We start from the raw sequence: 21,596 nt of genomic DNA, 5'->3' as shown, positions 1-21,596 counted from the left end.
CAGTTTCCTTGCCAATCAATCTCTTCCAAATGTTCCACTCTTTTTTCAAACTATCCCACTTGTTCTTTAGTTGTTTATAGCAACATTGTTTTCTAGTTTTTTCATTAAATTTATTTATCACACTTTTCCATCCTGTCCTATTAAAATGTGTTTCTGGGCGGTTACTAGCATGAATCTTAGTAATACATATGTTAAGATAATCTTCTAGCATTTTTTCAGTCCAAACTACTTTCTTTATCTGAGTATCTCTAGTAGCAGCAGCAACGTTGCTTTGACCTTTTTTACTCATGTTTGTCACACAATAAATAAGCTGATAAAATTATAAATAAAAACGTATGTTAAACACTATTAAAAATTAGAAATTTTTTTAAGCGATTGATTGATAGAATGCAAAAATTATATTTGCAAGAATAATATGCATGTCCATCCAACAAAAGGGTAACAACAAAAAAATAATAGATTCAAGTTTCTACAACAGGAAAGGCATTTAATAATTCACGCGAATTAATTGTTTTCCTACGCCATTGTCATTCACCCCTTCATAAGCTTCATATATATATATATATATATAATGAGCTGTGGAACCAAGTTTTGCAAAGGACAATGCATGAGTCGGTGGTGTGAAAAAGTGAAAGAGATTCTTAAAAAAATTTGTCATATCTCACAATAGCCAGGATGTTATTGTCATCTCACAACAGAGGCTCTACGACGTGAGAGAGAGAAAGAAATTTTTTAATACACTTGCATTGTTTCCTAGCATCAGAAACAATGCATATATTCTAGAAACAATTCAGAAAAGAAAAAATTGTGAAATCCGTATCTACCCCATGTGGGAGTAGCTCAACACACTGCCCAAAGCCATCTATCACATTCCTAGCATCAGAAACAATGCATATATTCTAGAAACAATTCAGAAAAGAAAAAAGAAAAAAATTTGAAAGAAAAAATTGACAAATCTGTATCTACGGGAGCAGCTCTTCACACTGCCCAAAGCCATCTATCACTCTCCAACCTCTTCATCTCTTCTTTATCTTCTTTTCCCTTCTATCCTCTATTTTTTTTTCTAATTATCTTCTCTGTAGGTCTCTCTTTTCTATTTTCTCTCTATTTTTTCTAATTCTCTTCTCTGCAGACTGCGTGCAGGTCTTTCTCTTATGTTTAGTTCTTTTATATATGTCAAGATTGGAACGAAAGAGATGAAAATAATCAAAAATCCAACGAACTCACCGGAACGAGATGAACTTCTACTTGTCTCTCTCCCTGTAGCGGCTCTCAACTGTGGCAAAATGATAAGTTTGGTTCAAAGTAATGTTTATATATGGGTATGGTTGTCAGTACATGAAATTTGTAAGGTATTTTTGTCCGTGTATATATTTCATTAAACACAAAACTGCGGCGTGCCTTTCTTCCAAAAGTTCATTTGAGTAGATGCCTCGTTTTCCAGCTTTGCCCCAAACGTGGTTTTGAGCGTTTGGAACCTCCAAAGTGCTTTAGAAATATTTTACCAGACAACTCTAATTTTTTCTGAAACGGGCTTCTGAGGCATCATAAGCGCTTTCTGGGTTTGCAACCGCAGACCCAAACATGCTCTTAGAACCTGTTTATAACTGTTTACAAACCTATTGGGTTGAGATGAGATTTTTGCCCTAAACGTTATAGCCAAACGTTTGGCCTCAATCCCAAACGTTCCCCCAGTTTGGCCTGACGTTCACTAACAAGACATCAAACTCCGTTTTCAAAGTTTTAGGGCTAGGGCTCGTTTTAGCTTGAACGTAGAATTGATAATAGGCATTTTCACAAATTTGGAGAGTGTAGGCAAATCAGAGGAGTTGTTGGAGGAAGAATACCACCCGGGTGAGTACAAACTCACATGATGCTTGACATTATTTTTTTCACATTGCACGATTATTTTGTGTACAAAACATGCATTTTTACAACTCTCTTGAAACACAATTTCATATACTATGAACTCTACTTTGGTGAAAATATGTTGCTTAAACAAGATACTGAACATTATGTGATTTGTAGAGCATGTATGTAAAAGACGGATGAGACAAATTGTATCGTATGACATGGTACACCAGTATGTGCAGGATAACGGCCATGGGGCTTACTATACATGTTAACTCTATGGTCAAAAGTGTCGATGTGTTATATGGGCATTGGATCCAATAGTTGTTTCATGACCAGCGCAGCCATGATTGGCAGGTCACTACAGAACTTACATTATTAGTAGCGTTGGCCACCCAAGGTCAGACTTGATCGGGATGCTGGTGTTATGAATGGTAGCGTACAATGGTCGGAGCACTGGCATTGTATTACAAGTCCCTCGAGACAACACCAACCCTGCTGAGAAGGGGTAATATCTCGGGTAGACCATACAGTTTGAACTATCACCTGATTCCCATAATTACATCATATATCGTATCTATATTACACCTATGATAATTGTCATGTCACAATGCTACATTGATTTATCAACAACTGAATTCATCACTTAAATGGCATAAGCATCATGTGCATTTTTACTCATTTAAGTCTTTAGACTTACCCTTATATTCTTTTTCCCTTCATTATGAATATCTATGTTGTCTTAGCTAGTCCAGCAGGTGATGGATTCGGAGAACCAATTAGTGGTAGCAAAGGACTTGATTCAAGTCATTTTTGAGGATCTGGACCCGGTGTGGCTCAAATCCATGTGGGATGCAGGAGGAACCACCTGTCAGGAGTTGATCGAGATTGTGATTGTGTTATCTTTAGTTATGCTTAGGTGTTGATGCTATTTCAGAACAATCACTAGTAGTATGTATTATTATTTTGATGACTGTTCTTTGACCGATACATTCGGAGATCCAGTTATGTTATGATGCTTTATGTTTACTCTCGTTATTGTTATTATGTTTTAAATTATTGCTATCTCAATCCCTTAGTTGAAAGTCTTTTGTTGTAGTCTCTCTTCGGAGAGGATAAGGTCCATAAGTCTTGTTCTGAGAGGAATAAGGTTGGGAGGCAATCCATGGAGTCAATTACCAGTTAATTGATTTTCACGAGGCGTTATAAGCCTATAATCCTTACAAAATTCGTGTCCCAAAGGTCCTAAAAGGTCCTTAAATAGACTAAATTAATACAATGATTCTTTAGCGATGCATATAAAAATTGAGACTATCAAGAGTGAAATCAATCTTTCTAAGCACAGGAAAAAGATTGCTCATTATGAATAGAGCATGCATATGTTCAGGCAAATGAATAGAATTTACAGGAAATGAAGCAAAGGCAAAAGACCAAGGGGTCTTGCCAAACAATTCACCTAACTCTCCTTTAGTGGGAGTAGTGTCAGGGGGAAGGGAAATTGACTATTAGGCACATGATGAATATCCAAAATTTTAGATAAGGACTCAGGAGATAGAGAAATACCTCTCCCTTGAACACTAGTCATGAGAGAAGAGGTAAGAACACAGTAACCATGAATATTGGAGTAAAATTCGCAAACTAAATCCAGATAAACAACAGGTTGTCGTTGAGTGAAGGGCAACCAACCTTTGGATTCAAAAATTTGGGGAATGAAGGTAAAATCCCAGAGTTGAAATCAAGAAGTGTGATTGATCATTCAATGATTACTGTCCTTTGCTTGTAGCAGATGTAGAAGAAGCAATTCTTGTCTGCAGTTTCTGGAAAGCGATTTTCAAATCCAACATCCTTAATAGCAAAGAGAGATGTAGAGGAGGGGTACGTCAAGTAGCTATCCGAACTCTTTAAGCAGAGCTGGACCTTGATAATTGTCAAAATATTCATATTTTAGCCCCTAATTTACACTTGTAAATTTCTTAGTCTTGTTATGTTGTGCTATTTTATTTCATTTTTGTGTTTTCTGTGTTTTTGTAGGTCATGGAAGAAAAGAAAGCGTTTATGGAAAAAGTTCCAAGCTTAAAGGGCAAATTGAGAAGACCTAGATAAAGGAAAGGATTAAATCGAAATTTCTCTAATTAGAGTCAAAATCGGATTGGATTCAAAAGTTGGATTCTGAACATGTCTCGGTATTTTGACAATAACTTTCAGCTCAAGTATCTGATTGAGGGGATTCTAGCGGCATTGGAAAGCTAACTCAAAATTCTATAAACCATTGTGAAATAGAATTTTCCTCATTCGGAATTATGCTATGCCAAACTTTGTCACACAATAAAAGAACGCAAATCTGGACGAATCCTGTTCCAATTTGTACTAGGAATATGATTAGTTATTTAAGTCAATTTGGATGATCGAGTCTTGGGCTTAATAAAGTAACAAAAGAATCTCATCACGGGTTCTTGGGTTAATCAACATGGGGAACCGGGAGTAGACACCCATGCCCTTGGCCTCATGTGTTTGTCGATTTTCACAAATTTATGCTTTCTTAAAGAATAACTTAGTAGACACCCATGCTAAATCCTTTAAGAAAGAAAAGAATTAGAGTAGACACCTATGCCTTATTCATTTCTTAGGGAAATCAATAGCTTGAGCAGTAGACACCCATGCCCTTAGGATGGCAAACATTAGGTATTCATAATATGATTGGAACATTGGCATAATGTTATATTATTGAGCATGATTAGTGGTGGAAAGCCCTACCTTTTCATTTATCTTTATTTCTTTTTTTCATAGTATCAATTTAGTGACAAAGTTGATATTTTAATAAATTATAAGCGAAATCAACAATCCCCGTGGGAATGATCTCGTACTTGCACCCTATACTACTGTTTTGATCTTGTGTACTTGCGAGTTAAAATGTAGCAAATATTATCTATTAATTTATGTAGTATTTGTCACAACAAGTTTTTGGCATCGTTGCCGGGGATTGTTTTATTTTGTTTAGAATTTTTTTTTTCCCTTAGTTAATTTTATTTTATTTAATTTTTGTGTTACTATTTTCTAGAGTTTTAATTCCGTTCTGCAGCAGTGCGATCAAGCACACTGCTACAGGGCGATCAAGAGCAAAGTCAGACAGCCGTGCCAAAGACTCTATGTTTTCTTTTCTGTTTTGCAGTTTTTCCCGAGTGCGATCGAGTGGCCCCTGTGCGATCGAGTGCACTACCAGACAATAGCTACGTTCCAGCACTTCGGGCCATTTGTGAGTTCTCCCTCTTATTTTTATTTTTATTTTTATTTTGTTATTTAATTTTCGTTTTGTTCTTATTCTCATGTGGAGAGCCATTCCGACACTCCATGGACCATGTTCATATTGCCATGACTCTTATCACCATGTTAGAGATTGTCCTTCAACAAGACAATTTTCTAACCATTCTTATGGGTATATGAACACATCATTCTCTAGATTGAGGGACGACGGCTATTTTGATACCTATAACCCAATATGGAGACAACAGTCAAATCTCTCATGGCATGCTCAAGTTCCTGGAAATCCTGCTCCACAATTCTATGGTCAATCATATTCCTGTCTTAGCCCCAATCTGAGGCAATCCATTTTCAAGATAGAAGCTGAAAAAGATGAGCCATCTCCCATATATGATCATTCATATTCCTTTCCACATCAACAATACCAAAAAAATCACCTCCACCAAAAAGGCCTGCCTTAGAAAAAGCGTGCTATGCCTTAGAAGAAGCAAGTTCTACCTTAAAAGAAGAGATGTCAGCTTATCTTAGCCAAATGGAGAAAAGTAAGCGACCATTTGAAAGGATGGAGAACTCTCGCACACAATCAATTGAAAGGATGGAGGCTCACCTCAAGCAAATATCAGATATACTTAAAGAAGAAGAAGAAGAAGAATGCCAAAGTCAGTTGGTGGCCAATCCTAATGAGCACTACATGGAGGAAGAGTGCACTTACTATCATGAGCAAACAACCACCACACCTAGGAATGAAGAAACTGTTGAGGAGATTTTTTGTGAGCCAAGTCTTGAGGATCAATTGGGAAAACGCTTTGTTCAATTTCGAGGTGACCTAGACTTGGACAAGCTACTTGAGCATGCTGAGACTTCTAATGAGCCAAGCCTTGAGGATCCTTTAGGAGAGCGCTTTGATCAATTTGGAGGTGACCTAGACTTGAACAAGCTACTTGAGCATGTTGAGATGTTTAATGAGCCAAGTCTGGAGGATCCATTGGAAGAGCGCTTCGCTCAAGTTGAATTTGATCTAGATCTTGACAAGTTCCTCAAGCAAGCTAAGATGTTTAGTGAGCCAAGTTTGGAGGATCCATTGAAAGAGTGCTTTGCCCAATTTGAATTTGATTTGGACCTTGACATAATACGTGAGCAAGCTTTGGCCTTAATGGATTCCACTCCTGAGAACAACAAGGTGGAAGACGAAGAAGAGCAAACTAAGGATCAAGAGGAGACTCATAATGGTCTACCCCAATCTATAGATAGTTGGAATCAACCTGCAATAGGAAGAATTCATTCTCTTTGTTGCTAGAGAAGAAAAGACTGGTGCTTCAAGTTTAAGAGGAGGACAACAGTCTGGCAGAAAACTTTAAACTTAGCACTCATGGGAGGTAACCCAGTATATCATTTTTATTTCTTTGTTTGTTTGCTTTATTTTTATTTTATTTTATTTTGTTTTGTTTTTATTTTCCATGGTTACTTTAGTGTTTTGTTTTTCAGGTACAAGTGTACTTGCATTCAAGTTTGGGGGTGTGCTAGGAGCCATACCAATCCAGACAGTTCTCCCTTTCCCAGATCAGATCTTTTCATGCTATACACACATTGGGGACAATGTGTAATTTAAGTTTGGGGGTATGGAAGACACTTACACACACTTTGTCTCAGTTTAATATTTCAATTTTTTTTTTTTTTTTAAAAAAAAAAATGCATGTTCTCATGATTATCTTAAATTTTTGGTTGATCTGGTAAAAAAAAAAAAAATTGTGATATTATTTTCATTGGTGAGCTTAAAATTTTTTACACATGATCTGATAATTGAGTTTTTAAGTTTGGTTACTTATTTTGGACAATTGAGAATTCACATGTTTGATCTTATCTTACACAAGTATATTACCACATAATTTGTGAGGTATGATATGAAAGTCTAATGTGTATGTTTCTATGTCTTGGGTAAAACTTGATGACTTAATAGATGGATACTTTGGCATATATATAAAGAGAAAAAGAAGTATAAAAAAAAAATGATCATAGATAATCTTTTCACTAAGTAACTAGATCTCTTGCCTCATTCAGCATTGAGTGTTCACGTCAAAAGGTGAGAATTTTGATTTGATTAATGTCATAGCTAGTTTGGTTTCGTAGCCTTTTTTACTCGAGTTAGTAAGAGCCTGTTTGGTATTGCAGTGGTAAATAGATCTTTTAGATGTAGAGCTTTTGTCTGTGAGCTTTTGTCAAAAACGCTTCTACTGAAAAGCTGTTACATGTTTGGTAATTACATGTCTGAAGTGCTTTTTGAGAAGTTATTGATGTTTGGTAACAAAAACTAAGAAAGTGCTTTTGGTTGCAAAAATGACCATAAAAGACATTTAATGTTATTGAGAATAATAAACATGCTTACATCGTTAAAATAAGAATATATGATCCCTCAAAACATCATTTTTATTTTCCTCTTCATCAAAAAAGAAGTAAATAAATAAATACAAAATAAATATGTAAACCGAATGAAAATTAATAACTTGTAGAATGTTAAGTGATTAAAATTAATTCCTTTATTTTTCATCAAACTAGAACCTTTTTGTTGGTCTGTAACAAGAAAGAGAAGTGATGTGTTGAAATTTTTTGGATGGGTGTTCCGTTGGGAGGAGAGATTTGGGTATTTGATGTATGGTGTGAGCTTTGGCAGAACCCACGTGATGCTCCTTGATATAAACATAAAAAATAAACACAAAAAAAAAGTAAATAAATAAATAAATAAAAATTAAATAAATCTCTGCATGCTGTTAAGTGCCAAAATATTCATATTTTAGCCCTTAACTTACATTTGTTAATTCCTTAGTTTTGTTAGTTTATGCTATTTTAGTTCTTTTATGTGCTTTCTGTGTTTTTGTAGGCTTTTGGAAGAAAAGAAAGGACAAAATTGGAAAAAAGCTAGAAGATTTGAGTCAAGCAAAAGGTTCTGATAGTGCGATCGATCGCAGGGTTATTGCACTCGAGCACACTACCAGAGAGGTCCAAGCCAAGACGAGCAAGGCGTGTACTCGTGCGCACAAGAAGCAGCCCTGCGATCGAGAGCCCAACACATACGATTGATCACATACCTGCGATCGAGCGCACACGTGAGCGCCTTATTCTGGAAAGTTCTCTTTTTCACCCCTTCAAAACCCTAGGCGACTTAGAACGTAGAAGCTACAATTTTTAGGGTTTCTATTATGTTCCTAAGGCCTATAAATAGACCCTTAAGCTTTTACAATAGACACACAATTCCTAGGAGAAGAATTGGAGCTCTTCAAGTTCAAGTTTTCAGGTTTATTCTTTGCCTCTTTATTTTATTTTATGAAGATGTTTAACATCAAACTCATGTGTAACTAAACTACTTAGTAGGGCTAGATTGAAGCCCTAATTATGTTTATTTAATATTTCAATATTGGCGCCTTTGTGATAATCATATTGTGATGCTTAACTTGATTAATTCTTGTTTTATTGAATTCCTCATATGTGTTTGCCTGATCAACATATGCATGTTCTATGGATTAGTTAATTAAATCAATTTGGATGATCGAGTCCTGGGTTTAATAGAGTAACAAAAGAATTCTCACGGATTCTTGGGTTAATCAACATGTAAAACCGAGAGTATACACCCATACCCTAGGTTCCGTTTGTTTGTCGATTTCCATAGATTCATGCTTTCTTAAAGAACAACTTAGTATACACCCATGCTAAATCCTTTAAGAAAGAAAAGAGTTAGAGTATACACCCATGCCTAACTCGTTGATTAGGGACATCTAAAGCTTAAGGAGTATACACCCTTAGGTTGGCAAACATTGGGTGTTCATAATATGATTAAAGCATTGGCATATTGTTATATTGTTTAAGCATGATTAGTGGTGGATATCAAAGCCCTACCTTTATCATTATTAACTCAAAAATCAATCTTTGTTTTGTTTTACTTATGGAATTTATTTTAAGCAAAATTTATGACAATTCTCGTGGAAATGATCTCGTACTTGCACCTTATACTACTATATTTATCTTGTGCACTTGCAAGTTAAACGTACAATTATTTGCCTATTAACTTAGGTAGATATTTACACAATACATGCCTGCTGGCTTGCAAGTGCGAGGTTGAACCCACAGGGAATTATGTTTTTGAAAGAACAATTTATATCTAAACTAATTAAATCCTAACCTAGTTCCAAAAAAGGGTTTTGATTTTGGTTTTAAAAATTAAAAGACAAACATAAACTAATTAAAATAAACTAAGAGATAAAATACTAAGGTTGGGGAATTCACACTCATTGAATCATAACAACATACTTCCATGTTTACCAATATTAATAGGAAGTTTTCACAATTAAAATCTTAGATATGTTTTACTATGCTTCAACAGTTAATCAAAACAATCCCATGTATCCATTCATTGAACAAATCACAAAAGAAATACAAAATCAATTAAATCATCATATGTATCCGTAAATCACAAAAAATATCCAATCTTAATTGAAACACCAAATGTATCCATAGAACAAATCACAAGGGATATCCAATTATTTAGGCAAATAAAATCAAGCAATCAATTATGTGAAATTATCTTAAATCATCAAGTGTATCCTTGAATCACAAGATATCCAAGAATCATGCCACATATTGAAAAGAAGTAAAACAATTGAAATAATAAACCCAATAAAGTCAGATAAATAAAGACTTACATGAAAGTATTGATGTTCTTCATCAATGAGGCTTCATCCCCAACCTTAGTTGGGAATTTAGCTCCACATAAAAATGAAACCTTAATCCAAAAAAAACCTAAACTAAAAAGAGAAAAACTGTTCAATTTTGCTCTCTGGAATTCTATATCTTTTCTTGAATGCAAAGAGGTCTATTTATAGGCTTAGGAAAGTCCTAAAAGTCCTATTAAACCTAGATAATTCGGAGGTCTGTCTCCCAGTCAAAATAAAAGTCTGAAATTGGAATAGGATTTATCTAGATTTGGTCCTTTAATTGCGAGGCGATTTTGGCATAGTAACCGTCTGAATTAGGAAAATCCTATTTCACAACGAATTGTATCATTTTGAGTTAGCTTTCCAATTCCGTTTGAATAACTTCAATCCAATATTTGAGCAGAAATGTATGGTCAAAATACTGAGACATGTGCAGAATCTGAATTTGAATCCAATCCGAAATTTTATCGAATCTGATCTTAAATCTGATTTAACCTTTTCTTGGATTTGGTTAGACTTAACCACATCATCTAGGTTTTCTCAAAGTATTCTTTCTTCCAAACTTTGCATTTTTCCCTTTAAAGCTGTAGTTTTTCTTTATTGACCTACAAAACATTAAAAACACAAAACTAATACAAAATATTAAATAACGACACAACTAAAGGATTAACTAATGTAAATAAAGGGGTCCAAGTATGCAATATTTGGCACTTATCATATGCCATCTTCGTCTATATTTTTCCCCCTCACACGCCATCTGCAGGTCTTCCTCACATGCCATCTTCGGCTGTATTTTTCTCTCTATTTTTTCTTTAAGTCTCTTTTCTGCAGGTCTCCCTAACATGCCATCTTCGGCTATATTTTTCTCTCTCTTAAATCTTGAAAACTTTAGTTCTATATTGGAAAGGTCCTCAAACCCAGATTTTACATACCAAGCAAGAACCTCAACTTGGATCTCCCTCGCTTTGGAGCAGATCCAACCTTAGCAACATGAAGGACAAATCGAAGGGTTGGGAAGAGCTACGAGTAGATCCAACCGCAGCAACAGGAAGGACAAATCGAAGGGTTAGGAAGATATGTTTATGTATGGATATGGTTGTCATTTGTTGAAATTGGTGTGCATTTCTGTCCGTTCATATATTTCATAAAACAAAAACTGCGGCACACATTTCTTCCAGAAGTCCGTTTGAGCAAAAGCCTCATTTTCCAACTTTGGCTCAAACGTGGTTTTGAGCGTTTGAAACCTCAAAAGCGCTTTGACAATATTTGACCCAAACGACTCTATTTTTTCTTAAACGGGCTTTTCTAGCCTTAGAAGCGCTTTTTGGGTCTACGGTTGCAGACCCAAACATGCTCTAAGTCCTTAGGGGTGTCTTTACACCTAATGTCCTAAAACCATCTGGTTTAAGAGTCATTGGCCTAACACTCACTACATGGGTCTATTAGAAAGCTTAAGGGAATCAAACATTGCACAGCCTGACCAAAAAAAAGCAAAAAAACAAAAAAAAAAAGAAGAAAGAAAGCTATGCCATAGTTATTCATTTTGATGGAAATTTCAGTAAACTTTGAGATATTGAGACTTCGCACATTGGAATTAATAGGAAGCTTCATATTTATGTGCTAATTCACTTTACACTGTCTCGAACTTGTGATGACTTAGCTTATCTTTTGTGAGTAATTAGACTTTAAAATTCCAATTCATTGTGAAGATGGAGTTTGTCTTTTTAAACTTGCCAATGAATGAAAATCATGGTTTTGAGTGACACTTCAATTTTTGGATAACATGAACTCTGCATAATGTTTGTGAGTAACATTCCTAGAAAAGCCTCACAAGACTTCACTCGTCCTCTAGGGAATGCTTAGAGGTTTAAAAGGCTTGTTGCATATGCTAAATGCAATAGTACATCCCACGAAAGATGAATTTATGTTTTTGTTTTCTGTTTTTCATTTTGTTTTTAGTTTCGTATTGCTAAGGGACTCACAATATTGGGGGTGTGATAAGTGCCAAAATATTCATATTTTAGCGCTTAATTTACACTTATTGATTTCTTAGTCTTGTTATGTTGTGCTATTTTATTTTCTTTTGTTTTTTTTGTGTTTTTGTAGGTCATGGAATAAAAGAAAGCGTTTCCGGAAAAAGATTCAAGCTTAAAGGGCAAATTGGGAAGACTTAGAAGATATGGTTAAGCTTAGCCAATAATAATACAGGACATATATGATGTGGTTAAGTTTAATCAAATAAAGGAAATGATTAAATCGGAATTTCTCTAATTGGAGTCAAAATCGGATTGGATTCAAAAAAGAAAGTTATGCCATAGTTATTCACTCTGATGGGGATTTCAGTGAACTTTGAGATATTGAGACATTACATATTGAAATTAAGGAAAATTATAGTTTACCTCCCAAAGTTGACAGCATTTTTCAATTCGAACATCAAAGTTTTAATTTTTGCAATCCACCCCCACAAAATTCAAATTTTGTTCAATTCGACCAATATCATCCCAAAATTCTCATATTGCCCCTGATTTTTTTTTAATGAAAACGAAAACAAATTTGGGGGTGCAAAAATGACCAAATGACCAAAGGGGTTGCTACGGCCACCCATAATTTTTTTTAAAAAAAAAATTATAAAAAATAAAAATTAGGGGCAATATGGGAAGTTTTGGATCAAATTGGTCAAATTGCAAAAATTTGGAACTTTGGAGGGGTGGATTGCAAAAATTGAAACTTTGGTGTTCGAATTGAAAAACGCTGTCAACTTTGAAGGGGTAAACTGTAATTTTCCCTTGGAATTAATTGGAAGCTTCATATTTTTTTTTTTGTGCTAGTTCACTTTACACTGTTTCAAATTTGTGATACCTTAGCCTGCCATTTGTAAGTGATTAGACTTCAAATTTCAATTCCTTGTGAAGACAAAGTTTGTCTTTTTAAACTTGCAAATGAATGAAAATCTTGATTTTGAGTGATACTTCAAATTTTTGGATAACATGAACTTTTGCATAATGTTTGTGGGTAACATTCCTAGAAAACCCTCACGAGACTTCACTCATCCTCTAGGGAATTCCTAGGGGTTTAAAAGGCTTGTTGCATATGCTAAATGCAATCGTACATCCCACGAAAGAAGGATTTATCTTTTTGTTTTTCATTTTGCTTTTAGTTTCATATTGCTAAAGGATTAGCAATATGTAAGTTTGGGGGTGTGTTAAGTGGCAAAATATTCATATTTTAGCCCTTAACTTATATTTGTTAATTCCTTAGTTTTGTTAGTTTGTACTATTTTATTCCTTTTATGTGTTTTCTATGTTTTTTGTAGGTTTTTGGAAGAAAAGAAAGCACTTTTGGAAAGTTCGAGCACTAAAGAGCAAATTTGGCAAAGCTAGAGGTTTTGATAGTGCGATCAATCGCAGGGGATCTGCACTCGAGCGCACTACCAGAGAATGTCAAAAAGCGAGCACAGGCTTGCGCTTGTGCGCACGAGAAGAGATTTGATCTCAGACGTGCGATGAAGGGCACCCGTCCGCTGGAGAAAAGATAGTTGCGGCCAGAATTCCCTTTCCTTCCATATTAGGGTTTTCCAAGTACCACTTGTAATAGGACTAAACCCTACAAATTTTCTAGGTTTACTAGGGGTTCTAGGATCTCTCCTAAGCCCTATAAATAGATCTCTATGCCTCACAATTTAATACACAATTTAGGAGACACAATTCCATACACAACTTCGGAGAGAGGAGAATTTGGAGGCTACTTCAAGGAGTTGTTTTCGGCTCTTTCTTTCCCTTTTGTTTTAGCTTTATTTTAATTATGTGTAACTAATTACTTTAGTAGAGCTAGATTGAAGCCCTAATTATGTTTATTTAATATTTCAATATTGGCGCCTTTGTGATAATCATATTGTGATGCTTAACTTGATTAATTCATGTTTTATCGAATTCCTCATATGTGTGTGATTGGCCATATGCATGTGGTATGGATTAGTTATTTAAATCAATTTGGATGATCGAGTCCTGGGCTTAATAGAGTGACAAAAGAATTTCCTCACGGGTTCTTGGGTTAATCAACATGGGGAAACGGGAGTAGACACCCATGCCCTAAGCCTCCTGTGTTTGTCGATTTCCACAGATTTATTCTTTCTTAAAGAACAACTTAGTAGACACCCATGCTACATCCTTTAAGAAAGAAAAGAATTAAAGTATATACCCATGCCTAATTCGTTGCTTAGGGAGATTAATAGCTTAAGGAGTAGACACCCATACCCTTAGGTTGGCAAACTTTAGGTATTCATAATATGATTGGAACATTGGCATATTGTTATATTATTGAGCATGGCTAATGGTAGATATCAAAACCCTACCTTTTCATTTATCTTTATTTCTTTTCAATATATCAATATCAATTTAGTGACAACTTTGATATTTTAATCAATTCTAAGCAAAATTACAATCCTCATGGGAACGATCTCGTACTTGCTGCACTATACTATCGTTTGGTCTTGTGCACTTGCGAGTTAAAATGTACCAATTATTATCCATTAATTTAGGTAGTATTTGGCACAACACCCTGAACTCATCTGGGCTGCACAAATTCTAGGATGGGGCAAATTCACGTGGCACTTTGGGTGTCAACACCTGGGCACTACCCTTCCCGTTTCTCATCACCCACATACTTGAGATGAAGGGCATTGAGGCCACTCCCGAGGATGGACTTATAACTGACCACACACAGTTTGGCCTGATCCAGTGGAACCATAGCTACTCCCACATGCCAAAGAGAACTTAGGCACCAGCAACAGACGTAGAGATGGTCAAGGGCGATGACGTTCCTATGGACACAAATGAGCCAGCAGCTGAGGAGTATTAGGCAGTAGCTGAGGAGGAGACCATTACCATAGGTCTCTCTGAGTACGAGTTCATCCGCAATGAGTTGTCAGACCTTAGGTTTGAGTTAGTTGACTAGTGGTGGGAGGCCCAAGAGGACAAACTCATGGCGGACCAGTGATTTAAGGAGCAATAATAACTGTTGCGGCCCATTCTATCACAGCTGCCACCTGCTCCAGGTGCATCTTCTTCCGCACTGTAGTGACCGTTCAGATACTCCTATCCCCTTGTACTGTTTTATTTTCTTTATCCACACATTGAGGACACTATGTAATTTAAGTTTGGGGATCTGGGTACACATGTTATTCATGAGCATGCAACTGATTTTAAATTTTGATTTGCATTTCATTGGTGAACTTAACATGATGAACACATGATTACTTGACTAGGGAATTAGAGTTTTGTATCTTTCTTTGCCAACATGAGATATTACTTGTTTCAATTTGATTCTCACAATCACACTAGCACATAGTTTGTGGAGTATGAAATCTGAGATCAGTCATGTCTGTTGTCAATATCTTGAATGTAGTTGGATAACTTGTTGGAGGAATAACCTTGGCATATCAAAAAAAAAAATTGATTACTTTGAGCTTTCCACTGAGTAACCGAACATCTTGCCTCATTATGCAGTGAGTGTTCGCGTCAAAAGGTTGGAAGTTTGGCTTGATTGATAGCATGGTTAGTTTGGCTTAGTAGCCTTTTTTACTCGAGTTAGTAAGAAAAAAAAAAAAAAAAAAAAGCCTTGGTTATTTCATTCGATGGGGAGTCCAACAAATTTTGAGTGTTATGTGTTAAGTTCACTTTACATTAGTTGAACCTTGTGATATCTCAAAATCCCATGTGTAGTAGCCTGGTTCTTAATTTCCTGGAATTGTGAAGATGGAGTTTGTCTTGTTAAGCTTGCTAATGAATGAGAACCATGATTTTTATGATGCTACATTCTTGGGGATAACATGGTAGTGACAATGTTTGTGGGCATCATTCATGTTAAACCCTCACGAGACTTCACTCATCCTCTAGGGATGTCTAGGGGTATAAAAGGCTTGTTGCATACGCTAAATGCAATCATACATCCCACAAAAGAAGGATTTTATCATTTTGTTTTTCAGTTTATTTTCTATTTTGTATTGTTAAAGTACTAGCAATATGTACGCTTGGGGTGTGATAAGAATCGAATGTTGCACATTCAAGCCCCTTAAACTCGTATATGTTAATTCCTTAGCATTGTTATTTGTTTGATGTTGATTGATAAGCGCCGAATGTTGCACATTCAAGCCCCTTAATTTGCATATGTTAATTCCTTAGCGTTGTTATTTGTTTGATTTTGTTTTGTTTTTGTGTTTTCAGGTTATAAATAAAGATGCAATTAATTCCATTCATTTTGGGCTTAAAAGCACACTTTGAGAAGACCTAGAAGATATGATTAAGCTTAACCAATCATGGTTAAGTTTAATCAAATAAAGGAAAGATTAATTCGGAATTTCTCAAATTGGAGTCAAAATCGGATTGGATTCAATTTTGGATTCTGCATATGTCTTGGTATTTTGGCCATAACTTTCAGCTCAAATATCCGATTGAGGTGATTCAAGCGGCACTGGAAAGCTAACTCAAATTTCTACAAATCATAGTGAAATAGTATTTTCCTAATTCGGAGTGCCGCATTGCCAAAATTGCCCCGCAAGATAGGAACGCGATTCTGGGCGAATCCTATTCCGATTTGGACTTAGGTTTTCTTTATCATAATTGGACTTGGACTTAAATCTCCGAAATTTATAGGATTCCTAGGGCTTCTAGGACTCTCCTAAGCCCTATAAATAGGCCTCTAAGCATTGAGAAAAAATAAACCGCTTCTAGAGCAAAAATTCAGTAAAATAGTCTGTGGAGCTTAGGAGATCATGAGCAGCTAAACCCAATTGTGGGGTATTGATGTAGCCCTTTCCAAGCACAATGGTTTGATTGTATTTAATTTCTAGTCTTTCAATTTATGCATGTTGATTGTATAACCCTGAGGATTGCTACAGTTGATTTCTGTTTTTCATATTAAATGCAGTTGTTCTTTAAATTCCAAATCAATATTAGTAGAATTCTTATCTTGTCTTAGAAATTATTTTACTATTATTGAACTCAAATCATTCTTATTTTCTGTGATCATAAGAATGATGGTTATACAATGGTATTTAATTGGCATGCAATCAATAGGGTTAGATAGACCATACCTAGGGAAGACGGATCGTACTACACCTTAGTTTAGTGTAATTTAGGTAGACGGTCCGTGCCAACCGAAGATGGGTTATGCTATTCCATTGATTGTATGAGATTATTTTCTTGTTAAAATTATAACATGCATAGAATGAATTACTAGAGTTAATTATGGTTAACCATTGATGTGCGGATCGTGGTGAAGTCAATACCCTACTCTCTCTTTCATAAATTTACTCCCTTTTATTTCCGTTTATTTTATGAACTTTAAATTCTCACAACCAATTCACTCTCTTTTAATTAAGTTAATTTTGATCTTTTAATTTTGATAATTAAACCCCTGCAGTCCTTAAGGTTCGACACCCTCAATATAGCCCTATCCTATGGGATTCGTTCTATTGCGAGTGGTAATTTTATTATTGATATTTTTGGTCACAAAAATACCACATCAATTTTTTGGCGCCGTTGCCGGGGACTGCTTAACGGTTTTATTGTCAAATTTTAGAGATTAACTTTAGCTTAATAAATTATTTTCCTGTTTTAAGTTGCTAAATTTTAATTCTGTTTTGCATTGATTTTATTCTTTTTCAGAAACTGCAAACAGGTCTGTAAGCTGCCTTCTCTGTGACTGCGATCGAACGCACCCTACCGTGCGATCGAGCGCACTTGCGGCATCTTGCATCCAGAACCTAAGTGCACACTAAGGCCATTTGTGAGCTTGTTTGTTTTCTGTTTTAGCTTAATTTTTTTTTTTCTGTTTTCTTTTAAATTTCTGTTTAGTTTATGCTAGGTCGTCGTTCTTTATCTTTTCCATTAATTTCTTGCGACCTTGAAATTGAACGCACTCTTAGACGAATTAGATCCCAAAAGAACTCTAATTTGCTAGAAGAGCGTTCCACTGAGACCATGGGGGACGGTAACCACGTAGCATTGCAAGATCATTATCTTCCTACCACTTACACTACTCCCACATGTCTTCGGTTGCCGGAAATTACGGCAACCCATTATGAAATTAAGCCTAGCACTATACGCAGTTTACCCTCCTTTTTAGGGCTTAGCACTGAAAATCCTTATGAATTCCTCGGTGATTTCGAATCAATCTGCGAGACCACTAAAATGAATGGATTCACTGAGGATGCCCTAAGGATGCGTCTTTTTCCTTTCTCCCTTAAGGAAAAAGCCAAACATTGGTTCCAGTCCTTAACACCCAATTCTATCACTTCTTGGGCGCAATTGCAACAAGAATTTCTTAAGAAGTACTTTCCCATAGGCATGACCAATGATACTAGGAGAGCCATCACTACATTCTCCCAGTACGAGGGAGAGGATTTTCATGAGACTTGGGATAGGTTGCAGACCTTGCTTAGATCATGTCCACACCACGCTGTCCCAAAATGGCAGCTAGTGCAGTGTTTTTATGATGGCCTGACTGAGTCCAATAGAAAAATGGTAGATGCATCCTGTGGGGGGACATTCATGTTGAAAAGTGAAGATGAAGCATGGTCGATGTTTGAAAACTTAAGTAACAATTCTCTTCAGCAAGTTTCCGCAAGACGAAGGGCACCAGCACCTAAGGCACCCAAGACGGAGAGTTTGTATGAAGCCGGCCATTCTCCAAACATGGCCAACCAAGTAGTGGAGGCTATCACTAAGAAGTTGGATCAAGTTCTATAGACTGCTGGTTTTGCTCCTAATACTGCTCACACACACACTGAAGCATGTTCATTCTGTTCCAGTCCTATGCATCATGTCAATAATTGCCCTGTTACTGAAAATTATACTGACATTTCTAATGAGCAGGTTAATGCAGCTTTCTCCAGACCGGGTAATGATCCGTACTCCAATACCTACAACCCCGGGTGGCGAAATCATCCAAATTTCTCTTGGAAGAATTCAAGCAACTCATCCTCAGGGCTACACAATCATTCTCAATCCAACAGGCAGCCCTACCAACCTCAGTCCACTTACCGGCCTCCACAGCAGCACTACCAAGCTCCTTTCGAGTCTAATTTTGAGGATCAGATTGTAAAAGCAGTAACTGAGCTGACCAGCGAGATCAAGCAGTCAATTAAATCTCAAGAGGAAATAGTCAACTCACATTCTCAATCCATTGCCAAGCTAGAAGCTCAAGTTGGACAACTTGCCAACACCATCAACAGAAGAGATGAAGGAAAGCTTCCAAGTCAGCCAGTGGTAAACCCTAAGGGGCACTATATGGTCGATGAGGGCACTTCATACCATCAGGAAGTTCAAGCCATCACTACCTTAAGAAGCGGCAAAATAGTTGACAATCATGTGGAGGAGAAGAAAGATGAACACAAGGAGGTTGCACAGAATTTGCAGAATGATAAAAGCAAGCCAGTAAGCAATGAGGCTTCGTCATCAGCAGCATCCACTCCAGAGATCCCCTATGAGCCACCAGCCCCCTTCCCAGAACGTCTCAAGGCACCTTCTCACTTTGGGAAACAAGGCGAAAAAATACAAGGAATGATGGAGATGTTCAAACAGGTAAAGATCAATCTTCCCCTTCTTGATGCCATTGCACAAGTACCTGCCTATGCCAAGTTCCTCAAGGACTTGTGTACTCAAAAGCGAAAGACCAGAAACCACATCCCCAAGAAAGTTCTTCTGACTGAGCAAGTAAGTTCTCTGATTAAACACAACACCCCTCCGAAGTTCAAGGACCCCGGGGCTCCTACAATTTCATGCATCATTGGAAAAAGAGAGATTGATAAGCACTCTTAGATTTGGGAGCTGGAGTGAATTTACTTCCCTATTCAGTATATCAGCAGCTGGGCCTAGGGGAGCTGAAGCCCACCACAGTGATTCTGTAACTAGCTGATCGGTCAATTAAGAAGCCTAGAGGGATTGTAGAAGATGTGATCATCCAAGTGGATAAATTTTTCTTCCCAGTCGACTTTATCGTGCTGGATACCGAGCCCATGCCCAATCCTGAGAAGCTGGTTCCTGTCATCCTTGGGCGTCCATTCTTAGCCACAGCAAATGCATGCATCAATTGTCGAACTGGAGTCATGGAAATCTCATTTGGCAATATGAAAGTTCGGTTGAATATCTTTATTGCATTTCAGCATGCTCCTGATCAGAATGAGTGTTTCTTTTTGGACAGCATTGAAGAATATATAGAAGACTCACTACCCAGTCTCTTGACAAAGGACCCAGTAGAAGCTTGCCTGAATTATTTCGACTTTGAAGAATTCAACACCGACCAGTACATTCAAGAGGTCCATGAATTGTTAGAAACAGCCACTAGTGCAGATTTCCATCCTTGACATCAAGCACTCTTCCTGTTCCATCTCTATAGACTCCACCGAAGCTTAAGTTGAAGCCCCTGCCAGAAAAGCTCAAATATGCATTTCTAGGGTCTAACAATACACTGCCGGTAATCATTGCTTCTGACTTACAACAAGACCAAGAAGACAGTCTGCTCGCAGTGTTAAAGGAGTATAAAGAGGCTATTGGTTGGACCGTAGCAGATTTGAAAGGCATTGACCCCTCTATCTGTATACACCGGATCCATTTGGAAGAAGATGCTCGACCCTCCTGTCAAGCATAGCGCCGGTTGAATCCCAACATGAAGGAGGTAGTAATGAAAGAGGTCGTCAAGTTACTTGATGCAGGCATCATCTACCCCATCTCAGATAGCAATTGGGTGAGCCCCACTCAAGTGGTTCCAAAGAAATTAGGCATCACCGTTGTTGAGAATTCTGCTGGCGAATTGGTTCCACAGCGCACAACCACGGGGTGGCGTGTCTGCATTGACTACCGGAAGCTCAATTCTCATACCCGAAAGGATCACTTCCCCCTCCCATTCATTGATCAAATTTTGGAGCGTCTTGCTGGCCAGAGCTACTATTGTTTCTTAGATGGCTATTCCGGGTATAATCAGGTAGCAGTTGATCCCCAAGACCAAGAGAAGACGACATTCACATGTCCATTCGGCACCTTTGCTTACCGACGCATGCCCTTCGGCCTATGCAATGCACCTGCCACATTCCAGAGATGTATGATGTCTATATTCTCCGACATGGTGGAAAAATTTTTGGAGGTATTTATGGATGACTTTTCTGTTTTTGGATCTTCTTTTGATAATTGCCTCCATAATCTGTCACTTGTGCTTCAACGTTGCAAAGAAACTAACCTGATTTTGAGCTGGGAGAAAAGCCACTTCATGGTCCAGGAAGGTATAGTTTTGGGCCATATAGTGTCCAAACGAGGTATTGAGGTGGACCGGGCCAAAGTTGAGCTCATTGAAAATTTACCACCACCCACTTCAATGAAGCAGATCCGTTCTTTCCTAGGGCATGCCGGCTTCTATCGTCGTTTCATCAAGGATTTCAGCAAAATTTCAAGGCCCTTATGTCACTTGCTTGCTAAGGACACCCTTTTTCACTTTGATGAAGCCTGTCACCAGGCATTCAAGCAGCTCCGGTCCCTATTATCCTCGGCTCCCATCATGCAGCCGCCTAACTGGTCATTGCCCTTTGAGATCATGTGTGATGCATCTGATTATGCTGTGGGTGCAGTTTTGGGACAACGGGTAGGCAAGCTTCCTCATGTCATTTATTATGCTAGCAAGACGTTGATAGATGCTCAAGTCAATTACACAACCACCGAGAAAGAATTGCTAGCTGTGGTATTTGCTCTGGATAAATTCCGCTCATATCTTCTGGGATCAAAGGTTATAATTTTT

The sequence above is a fragment of the Corylus avellana genome, chromosome ca3 (genome assembly GCF_901000735.1).
Source record: "Corylus avellana chromosome ca3, CavTom2PMs-1.0".
NCBI lineage: Eukaryota > Viridiplantae > Streptophyta > Magnoliopsida > Fagales > Betulaceae > Corylus > Corylus avellana.
The sequence above is the reverse complement of the archived record's forward strand: the minus strand, read 5'-3'. Positions refer to the sequence as shown.